Source organism: Stegastes partitus, unplaced genomic scaffold (genome assembly GCF_000690725.1).
Source record: "Stegastes partitus isolate 25-593 unplaced genomic scaffold, Stegastes_partitus-1.0.2 Scaffold66, whole genome shotgun sequence".
NCBI classification, from domain to species: domain Eukaryota; kingdom Metazoa; phylum Chordata; class Actinopteri; family Pomacentridae; genus Stegastes; species Stegastes partitus.
This window is the reverse complement of record NW_007577797.1, coordinates 151,911-162,505: the sequence shown is the minus strand read 5'-3', so window position 1 is coordinate 162,505 and position 10,595 is coordinate 151,911. Positions and strand designations below refer to the sequence as shown.

At 39.3% G+C, this 10,595-nt stretch overlaps 1 protein-coding gene across 3 annotated transcripts in view; it reads left to right on the top strand.

Moving 5' to 3' along the window:
• The first annotated feature begins 333 nt into the window (after nt 1–333).
• The window catches only part of erbin (erbb2 interacting protein), a 57,859-nt gene continuing 47,597 nt past the window's right edge, over nt 334–10,595 (top strand). For all 3 annotated transcript variants that reach the window (XM_008276143.1, XM_008276144.1, XM_008276142.1), the window contains exon 1: nt 334–2,289. The gene's annotated coding sequence lies outside the window, so the exon portion shown is untranslated. The remainder of the gene's footprint in view (nt 2,290–10,595) is intronic.

Here is a 10,595-nt window from a genome sequence, read left to right as displayed (position 1 = left end):
GGCTGTACTCTATGTAAAAGTCCCAATAAGCCCTGGCAGTGTGACAGTAAGCCAGCAAGCTTCATTGACCTTTTTCACAGCAGACATTTTGACTCGTCATCTACGGAAAATCACAAGCGAAACTAATGTGGTTTATGTCCAGGAAAAACCATGAGAGACAGCAACACTGCACAATGTCACACTAATAGATAGTCTTATTAGTTTTTAAGATGGGGCAAAAACATCAAGATTTTGAGATATTTTGCTTTTTTTTTTAACATGTCTTCTTTTCATACTAATGAAAAAAAAAACATTAAAAATACATCCTAGTCTCTTTGCTTTTTCAGATTTCCTTAATAATGCATATTCCTAAAAACATGGCCATAAGGTTTTTGGGTTTTTTTTCTTTTTTGACCTTTGGCATTATGTTCTGATTTCAGATTCAGTATGTCTGCTTAAATGGTTATAAGCCTGCTCAGAATACTGGGATTATTATTTTTTTTAAAAATCAGGATGCTGAAAATGAATTTTAATTTTACTATTTCCACCTTATGGATTAGACAGTATGGATTAAACATTATTTCAAAACTACAGAGGGATTTGAAAATGGTTGGAGTACCAGCTTTTAAATACTGTGGGGAACGCAGTAAGTATGGGGGTCCATTCCTCTAGAATTTACAGCATTGAACACTTCATTTCCTGCATCCTGCTGTTTTTTTTAATGCACCAGTTTGTGCCTTTTCTGCATCGATTTATGGTGAAAATGTCTTTAAGGAAAACACAACATGTGCGTAAACTGCACAGGTATTCTCTTCAGGAAAGGCTGGCTACTTAACCTTAATTATTTCATGGAAAAATATTGTCTCCAAAAGCCATGACACTACTGTCATGACACCTTTTAAAGAACCTCCAGATTTCTCGTTTTAATTAGATTAGGAAAAAAAAACTTAATTATCATATTTTGCAGAAATACTTTAATCACTTTCTCAACCCCCAAAGCCCATTTGATGAAAGACATGTCATCTTTAAAGAAATTGCCAAATGTACTCAGTTTATCAGAGTCCTTGAACTACTCACCGGTGATTAGTTGCGATCTGAAAATAAACAAAATCTTCGCTTAACGTGGATATTTCATCAACATCACTTTATTCTACATTTGTCATGAAAAAAAATCATCAAAAATGAAACTTCCCAGACTATAAACACGGTGGAAAAGTGTTGATTCAAGGTTGCAGTTTGTATGTTTATTTATTAATTTCTGTGTGATTTAGTACATTTGAACTTTGTTATATTGTACAAAAGACATTTTGAGTTTGAGTTCAGCTTCTAGGCATAATTGTGTTTCTAAACGAGCCCACAGTGTGTGAGGGAAGAAAAAAAAACGCCTAGAAACTGCTTTGGTTCAGAGGGTTAAAATTCCATCCAAAGGAAAAAAAGTTATGCATCCAGCAGGGGGCGCCACGAGACAACACACGCTGATGTAAATAGTGCAAACACCTTTTGTATACATGTAGACGGGTTTAATAAAATGACTTTTTTTCCACCTCGTTTGTTGTTCTAATTGTTCGTACAACCCGTGTGTGGTACCAAACCAGAAAGTGAAACGCTGGGAGTATTGGGGGGAGATAAGGGAGGATCGGTGAGCGTATCTGGGTGAGATAGAGGAGGCAGCATCGCGGTGGAGCTGGAAAGGCGACTTCTGGTGGACAGCCTCCTCCTGCATGTAGGCACACAGAGGTCGCAGAGAAGAAACTCGCCGCTTCAGGTTGCCTCCATGTAGCTTCTTGGTCCAGTCTGCGGAGCTGCATTTACTGCAACTGATAAAAACACAAGGAAATTATGACTGCAAACATCTGGGTGCGGCACACTTCAGAGGAGAAGCTTCAGCTCTGCCGGAGGTCGAACGCATTTTTGCCTTTTGTATTTCCTTGCTGAATGTCGTGGACATTTTGGATTTTTTTAATGTTCTGTGTCATTAATTCGTACCAGTTACGGACCGTTTTGCCGTTGACGTCGCCTTCGCTTCGTTTGTACCAGTCACGCTTGGAAGGCGACACTTTGAAGTGTGAAAACAACTGGGGACGATAAAGAAGTTGAGGGCGGCTCGCCGAGGAGAATGTGCGCACTGGGCCAGCTCCGAGTTGCTCTTTAAGTGGGCAGCGTTAGCTAGCTGCTAGCACTAGCCAACCCCCGTCAAGGAAAACTGTGAAGCTAAGCTAATGCCCACTTCTCTGACTGTTTTTTGGATAGTAGCACCCTGCCTGTAACCCGGACATCAGCACACGAGACACCGACTCGACGGTAATTTAGGTGAGTGTCTTTGTTTCCTCAAGTTTCCTCCTCCTGTGTGTGCGGGGCCCCGTACGACATGCTAACACCACCGCTAGCTGCCTGCGCCGAGGATCGCCGAGGTCCCATTCTGATGCTCGTCCGACTCGATTTTTAACTGTGAAATTATAACCTTTGCATGTTATCAGTTTAGCAAGAGTCTAATACCACGGTGTTTTTTTTTGAGGGGGGGATTGCATCAAGAGAGCTGTGTGTGTTTTCGGTGGGTTTCACATCACACAGCTGTACATGGCTGCCTCTTTTTGCAATGCTGCTCGATTGACTTTTATTTATTCGCAATCGGCGGAGAATATCCAGCATAACGCAGGGTGGTACATATAAAGCTGTTAATCAATATATGCCCCTGCCACCCACAGTGTCAGTCATGAAGCCAACAGCTGCACTGCAACAACAGCAGCAGCAGCAGCAGCAGCAGCACATCTTTTGTTGCGGAGCACCTTCACCGCTTCGACGGATGATGAGGAGGATTAGTGAGCGTTACTCTCAACATATCGCCGTTTTCATTTTCCCACCACTTCACTAATCAGATTACTATCCGCACTTAACCCCACTGTGATTTAATCCTGTTAAGATTCCAGATACAGCCGGAGCTAATCTCTGAGTTTTTTTTTTATTTATTTTTATTTTATTGTATTTAGATTTTAGGAATCCGTCCATGCCCTTGTTTTTTTTATTTTTTTATTTTAGTGTTTGTCATCTCTGGAAATGCTGTCACAAGGTGCAAACCCTGAGAAATGTCACCATGAAGCCAGCAACGCACAGGTGGAGATAAATACAAGAAGCAAGCCTGTGGTTTTAATTCTTTTGTCAGCTATCTGAATTACATCCGTGAATGCATTGTGGTTTTAGGTGTCAGTCTGAGATCGTGCTTCTAATCTAGAGTTTTTCCCATGTCGAGTGAAAGCTCTTATACTGAATCAGAGATATTTATCCAAGTATGCTGGTTATCTGATAATACAAGGCTCTAGTTTGTTAAGACATTAACACTGCATACATATAGTTGGCTGATAAATGTCCTTCAGGCTGCTTCTGCTGCCTTAAAACTCAAATTTGATGTCTGGTGTTGTCATGTACTTAAACTGATACCATATCTGATTAGGCTTAAAAGGCCATCTTTGCTGTAGTAAAATGCAAACAAACACTAGGAGCTATCAGCTGCCACTTGTCTTTGTTGCAGGTCCTAATCTAAGAGCTGATAGCCAGCTGTTTGTAGTCTGTTATCCAGGTATTCATTGTAATATTGACCAAAAATATGTGTGATGTAACACATCCATTACTACAGAGTTTGAGGTATTGTATTGAAATGTGATCTTAAAGCCACATTTCTACTCCACGGATCATTGATCTTAAAAAAAGGTAAATGCTTAACCGATTTCCTCGGCGGATGTTCAGCATGAATGACAGAAACACGCACCGTATTCCATTGAGGTATTAAAAGTCTGTGTTGGTATTTTACTTATCCAGTTCCTCATATGATCATTTACAACACACCTGAAGATAAGCTGCATCGTAACAAAGACTTTTTTTCTCACACACTGTGCCAGTGTTGTGTTGTTAGACTTGTCCTACACTTTGTTGTGCCACTTGGAGACTGAATGAAAGCTAACACCTGACCGCAGCAGCCAAGCAGTGTTTCCTTATCTGTTGTTATACACCAGAAATGTTCCTCTGGCTCCGTAATGGTTAATCCTAAGTCCACATTGACGCCCCTGTGAGTTTTTCCCCCATATCTCTATATCATACCAGAAGTTGGACAAATAAAACCTTTAGACCGATTAGATCATCTATGTTGAAACTTTTTTTAATTTGAACAGCCCCAACCTGTTTTGTCCAGCAGCTCTTAACTCAGCCAGGTTTTTCCATGGCAGCATTATCATTTTAAAAGCCTTTTTACTCACGGGAGGTGATGTAATTCCCTTTGAAACAGGACACAGAGAGTGATCATCGTATACTGTAAACCAAGAGGATATTGGGTGAGGAGAAAATAAGGCAGTGAGAAGGGTGGGATTTCTCTTTAGGTTGGACGTTTTGTTTACACCTTGTTAAACAAATACATGTGTATTGTTTCGTTATCAGTGCAGCATATGGGTTTGTGTAATTACACTTTATAGCAGGTAGGAAAGTTTTTTTTTTCTCCCTTCCTTTTAAATGTACCTGCTTGTCTCACCATACAAGTGCTCATTTCCTCTTTAGCAAATCTAGTCTTGATCTGATTCATCTGTTTTTTTCTACCCTTGCTGTAAGTGGGAAGGAAAACATGCTAGTCGAGAGAACACATAATCAGTGACTAAACACTCATGTGACATTGTTGATGAATTGATCGAGTATTGCAGTAGTAAATAAAGACCTGTGAGAACATTTTTGTCATTTTGGGAAATGAGCCGGTGTTTGCTGTGGCAGTTTTTCCAGTGTGCCAAAATTAATGTTTTGTTGCTAATATATTGCTGCTGGCTGATGATTAAGCCTTTGTAGCACTAATTGGTTTTTTACTGGCAGAGTGGAGGAAATAATATATTTCCATTCAAATTTACTTTTTTTCCCAGCGAGAGAAAATTTTTGTTTAGACTTTTTTATGGGTTAGCATAGAATGATCCCACATATTATCGCTGGTTTCAATTCAGGTAAAATGTATTTACGTGGTGCACTTGCCTTTATACTATTCTTCTGTTCTTTAACAAAGAGGCATTTTAATAGTGTAAGCTGCCCTTCCCTGTGTTATCAGGTGCCTGCAGAGTGAGGTGCTCCATGTTTTATTGGGACTTCCAATTAATCGGCTTGCTCGAGAGTGCTTTCTATGCTAATCATAATTATGTGATCAACAGAATATTGCATTTAATTTGCTAATAAGTTATTTTGTCCTTTTTTTTAAAGAAGAGAAACAGTGCTGATTTGCAGCCTCTTACTTGAGGGGATTTGCAGTTTGCTTTATTGTCATTTTGTGTCATAGTACGTTGAATACATTTTGGACTGTTAGCTGGTGAAAACAAATCATTTGGTGACCTAGGGCTTTGAGCGAAGTTGGCCAAGTGATTGACAGATCTAGATAATCATCAAGAAAGCTATTGTAAGAATAACAAATATTAAAAATAATTTGAAGTCGCAGCCCTAGACCCTTAGAATGGACAGATTAATGGGAAGATCATAAACCGCATCAACCGTCAGCTTATGCTCACCCACTGCCAGTAAAATTTATTGATGCATTTTGTTTTATATTAACACCAGACCACAAATAAATTGTCAACATGTGGGAGTCAGTGCTTCATCGTAAAGACTGGGGACATGTGTGCTCTGCTGGAAACAAACTGGTACAATTGAACCGTGGCTGCATTAGCTTCAATCATACCAATTTTAACATACCTATTAGAGGGTGATCGTTGGCTGTCCACCTGGGTAATTAGCTTAAATTATTTAAAATTCTTAGTGCCGGCAGCTTCCTTGTTGTGATTTTAAACTCCCAGCAGAGCTCTACAGTGTAATGGTCTTTAGAAATGTTATCAGTCCAGTGGGGAAACTAAAGTTTGACCTGAGCATCTTTTATGTGATGTGATTAATATAACTGGCACTCCTTTAATCCATGCAGTCATACATTTTACTTTAGATATCACTGGGCAGAAGACGGACCCCTTCCCCTTTTTATTTTAGATGTGTGTTATATCTGATCCTACAAGAGACGAAGAGAGTAAACGTGGAGTTGACATTGTCAGCCAACTTCTGTTCCAGTGCTCCACTCTCTAAACAGTGTCAGTGTTTAAACTGGTGCGACATATTTGTCTAAGCTGTTAGTAAAATGCAGTGTTTGTGCACGTGGTCTCACTGGTTTTGGTATACGCCTGTCAGGGTAGTGCTTTTTTTTTCTGGTAGCATTTAGGCCTTTTAATGGCTTTTTCATGACCTGTTGAAGTCTCAGGCTGCTAAGAAGTGCTTGTAACAGGTGAAAGCTTGCACCACAGAGAAAAAACATGGATGATTTAATTTCAGGTGCTGACTACAGTTTTGACGTTGTGTGGTCATGTGACAAAGCGATGTCATGGGATTAGTCAGCGACCAGATGATGACCATTTCTGGTTAAATTGTTGTTATGCTCACGTAGAGGAAAGGGACAGCTGTATGCAGGTAGCTGACCATCTTCTTGTGGAGATAATTGTTACCAAGCACCTGCAAAGATATTTTTTTGCGTGTGTGTCCTGATGATAGCACAGGATTAATTAAAGTGAGTTTTCCGTGGCACACTCTTTATAAAAGCAGATGACTACAGTAACTGAGGCAGCACAGTTAGCTTGATGTGGAGCAGGCTATATTCAGACTAGGGCTCTCCCGAGCTGATATTTATAATTTATGACAGCTTTTTAGTCCCACTGACCTAACTCATGCTGATAAAAAGCACCGACTCTTCTCTTTATACAACATTTGCATGCTCTCAAAGAGACTAATTTGCTGTAACTGTTTTTGAAAATACATCAAGTGTCTGTGAAATATTTAACAGCTTTTGTGTAATGGTTCTCAATAAACCTAAAATTAGCATTGCCGAGTTAATTTGTAGAGTATTTTGTCACCAGACTGGCAGCACATGATTTTGATTTACAACATGAGGAAGAACTGTGAGACACCAGCAACATTTTGGGCATCATTTTGTTCGTCATAAAGATAAATCAGTCAGAGATACACCGTATGTAGCCTGTGTTTATTGATTTTTCTTCTTGGTCTGTTGCCCAGTGGTTGTTAAAGCCGGCTTAATAAATAGCAAATAATATCCATTAATGCTCGTAGATATCGATGTTGAATGAATAGCGTATGAAATGTGATAGAAGCCTTTCAGAGAGCAGGTGGATGGCACTTAACCAGTTTCGCATCTGTGTATTGACTCATTATTTGTGTAAAAAAAAAAAAACAGGTAATTTGCATACCATTTGACATTCTGGTGTATTGGTTTTAAATGCATCTGTGCATTCAGCTTCCCCCTAATGATTCCTTTGCTGCTGTGACCCAGTTAGAACAACATCTGTCTCTGCCTAATTCAATCTTGCTGTCTATCAGCAGGTATGTTCATGAAGTCAAATCTGTCTTCTGTTTGGTGTCTAATGACTAAATCAGACACAACAGAAGCACTCCCCCTGCCAAATATATCGGACAAAGTAAAGGAGGCTTATTAGGGGTCTGAAAATATACCATTTTTCTAGAGGAACTTATGTAATGGAAGAATTTTGCAAGGGGTTTGTTTACCAAATTTGAAAGAGGAAAGAAAAGGGAGGTTTTTAGAAATAAGCCCTGCAAGAAATGGTCTGTTGTAATTACGGCGACAGATAAGCTTAGTATCGCTGCTATAAGCTGCCCTCAAACTGTACATCCCAACTGATTTTATGTGCAGTGGGCTTGGCAGCGTGATGTCTATAAGGTGTCTGCATATGATAAGGGTGTCTACATATGATAAGGGCCTGAGCGTCTGATAGGGCACACAGTCAAGCAATGCAAACAGTATAGCCAGCATCATGTGTTTATTCTATAAACAAGACCTACATGGATTAATGTTGAAGGAAAGCATAATATCCAACATCATGTATCCCAACTGTAAGGAAAAGACTCAAAAATAGGCCGCATGTCTACAGAGTGGTAAAAACACTGTCGCATGCAGAGTAATTCTAACAAACTTCAGCTTTTTAGGCACATTTTATAGATTTTTAGGTCAATCTGTCTTTGAAAATGGGCTTTTTACACATTGCAGTTGCCTGCTTTGGTTATATGATATTAGAACAGAATTTTATTTTTCCTGTTGCAGTGTGAATCTTTTTTTATGAGGTTTGGGAGCCTGATGCGGCTCATTGCAGCTTAGTTCATCCATATTCATCAGTTTATCTCATACTGTGGAGCATGTAGCCAAAAAAAAAATAAAAAATCTGTTTTTTTTATACCCTTATATGGAAAGATATTTTTATAGATATTGTGGGCTGTGTGGTACTTTATTGATGAGGAAGTGATTATGCATACAATGTGCAGTTTTCCTCCAGTAATCCTCTCTAGTGTTTGTAGGCAAATGTTTTTATGCAGCTTTTCTTAGCTGAACTTGCTGTTTAATTCCCCCAAAAGACCAGTACTTAGATGCTATCCTTAATTATTTCAACTGCATGGTGATAACGGTTTGTCCGTGTTTTCTAGCTGGAGCACCTTGTATTCATAATAGCTAAGGTTTTGTCAACACCCACTTGAGATGTACTGCAGTTCAAATCTGGTGTCTGTATGAAACTCACACATTTCTCAAGTGACGAGTTGGGATCACATGTTCTCCTGCCTAAAAATCATCAATCAAATCTCCTACAGCTGATGCTCAAAGGTAAAATAGTGCAGACCGCCAACAAAATAAATCCAGACAATCTGTTTTGCTTCTGATCCACCTACAGGGTTCTTATTTTTATTGCAGAAACTACATTTACTGCTCACACATAGTACCAAATTAAGTAAGTGTGGTTTATGACACTCACATTGACCAGATATCCATATTCAATACACGTATCAATGTTTTGATCACATAACAAGCCACAGTCAGTTTCAGTTCTGTGAAAAACATTTCCCCCTTCGCTGAGATATTGTTAAAGTGAGAAAATATCACTTGTGTGCACAGGCAAAGTAGGGGGTTGGAGCCACAAAAAAAGCTCTATGTTTTGCTTCCAATCATTGAAGTGTGCTGCGATTTAAACAGGCTGAACAGGCACAGGCTGTTCAGCGCCTTGTTCACTGACCCCAATACACTGTAGCCTGCCTGGGATGTCATGTGACCAGTTGCAGTTTTTTTTGTTTTTTTGTTTTCATTGCTTTTATGTCCGTTTACCAATTGTGTGAAAAGCCATACATATTGCGTTCATTCTCACCTTTATTTGTAAACCTTCTCATTTACTGATGATCTCATGAAACAAACACACCTTAAACTGCACAGCACGTACCAGTCTCCGTGTTTGGTTACAACATCATGTTTGACAGCCGTTTGACAACAAGGCAAATTTGATTTTAGCTTGCAATGTTGTGCAGAGTCAATTAGCAGAGGCTGGCCAAGACAAGAGAAATTGGTATTAATAATACTCAATTAGCCCAGTAATCAGAAGTAATGGCGTTATTAACATAGCAAACAAAACAAACAAGCGCCTCTCTTACTTGGCTCCATCTGTGTGATTGACTCTCTGAAGAACAAACATAAGCCCAGCCTTTCCGGAGTTTAATGAGAAACTGAGACAGTTCCATTTTTTATTATACTGTGTCAGAGATAACATTTTATATCTTATGTCTCCATACGGCAGACATGTCTCTAAGGACTTGAAAGACTACGAGTATATCATTTTCTACCCTCGTATCCCAATACAGGCACTTATAAATAATTATTTCACAAACCTACAAGCAGTGTTAATATCACGTTGGTTGATATTCGTAGCCTATAAATTTAAACAAAATGTAGATTTAACACTGTACAAAGAGATACAGACATTTGTGTCCATTTTAAATATTACTGCAGCACAGAAGTCTCGATGCTGAATCACAGAAATCTTGTTCAGATGATTTCCTGGTTCTGGACTGATGATTGTTTTCATTGTTCACCAGTCTGTTGATGATATTCTTGATTAATTGTTTGAGTTGCGAAAAACATTGATCAGCTCAAGATAATGTCCTCTAATGTCGTGTTGTGTCCACAAGCCAAAGATAATTAGCTTATGGGCGTAAAGGAGGAAAAAGAAACGAAAATATGGAATTAAAGATTACTTTTTTTGCTTTAATTACTCAAACCAACTAATTGATTATTAAAGTAGTTGGTGATTAGTTCATTAGATGACAAGTAATCAAGTAATCAGTTAATTGTTGCAGATGGATCCATTACCCAGCTACTTTTTTGTTTCACAGAACGACTGCAATGACAATGAGGCTTTCTGAATGAAAGGCAAGTAGCTTGCAAAGGAGAACAGAACAATCTGAGCACAACTACCCACCAACACCCCCAATTTGAAACTGACGCGTCTCCTGCTTTATTCCTGTGTGTGAGATTGAGGGGGGGGGGACTTTTGTTTGGCAAGATTCCGTATCCCAAATAGATGTGAGGAGGATAAAGGCACCCAGGAGGAAGTGGAGCAGAAACTAATGAGTGTCAGTGCAGTCCAATGTGTTTGCAGCTGATTGGGAGACGCTATGAATAAGTCAAAATTTCTCTTCCTTTCTGTGTCTTTCTCCTCCCCTCGTTCGCTGCTTCTTTCTCTCCCTCCCACTTTACCGCTGTATAGCTCTATTGTGCTCAA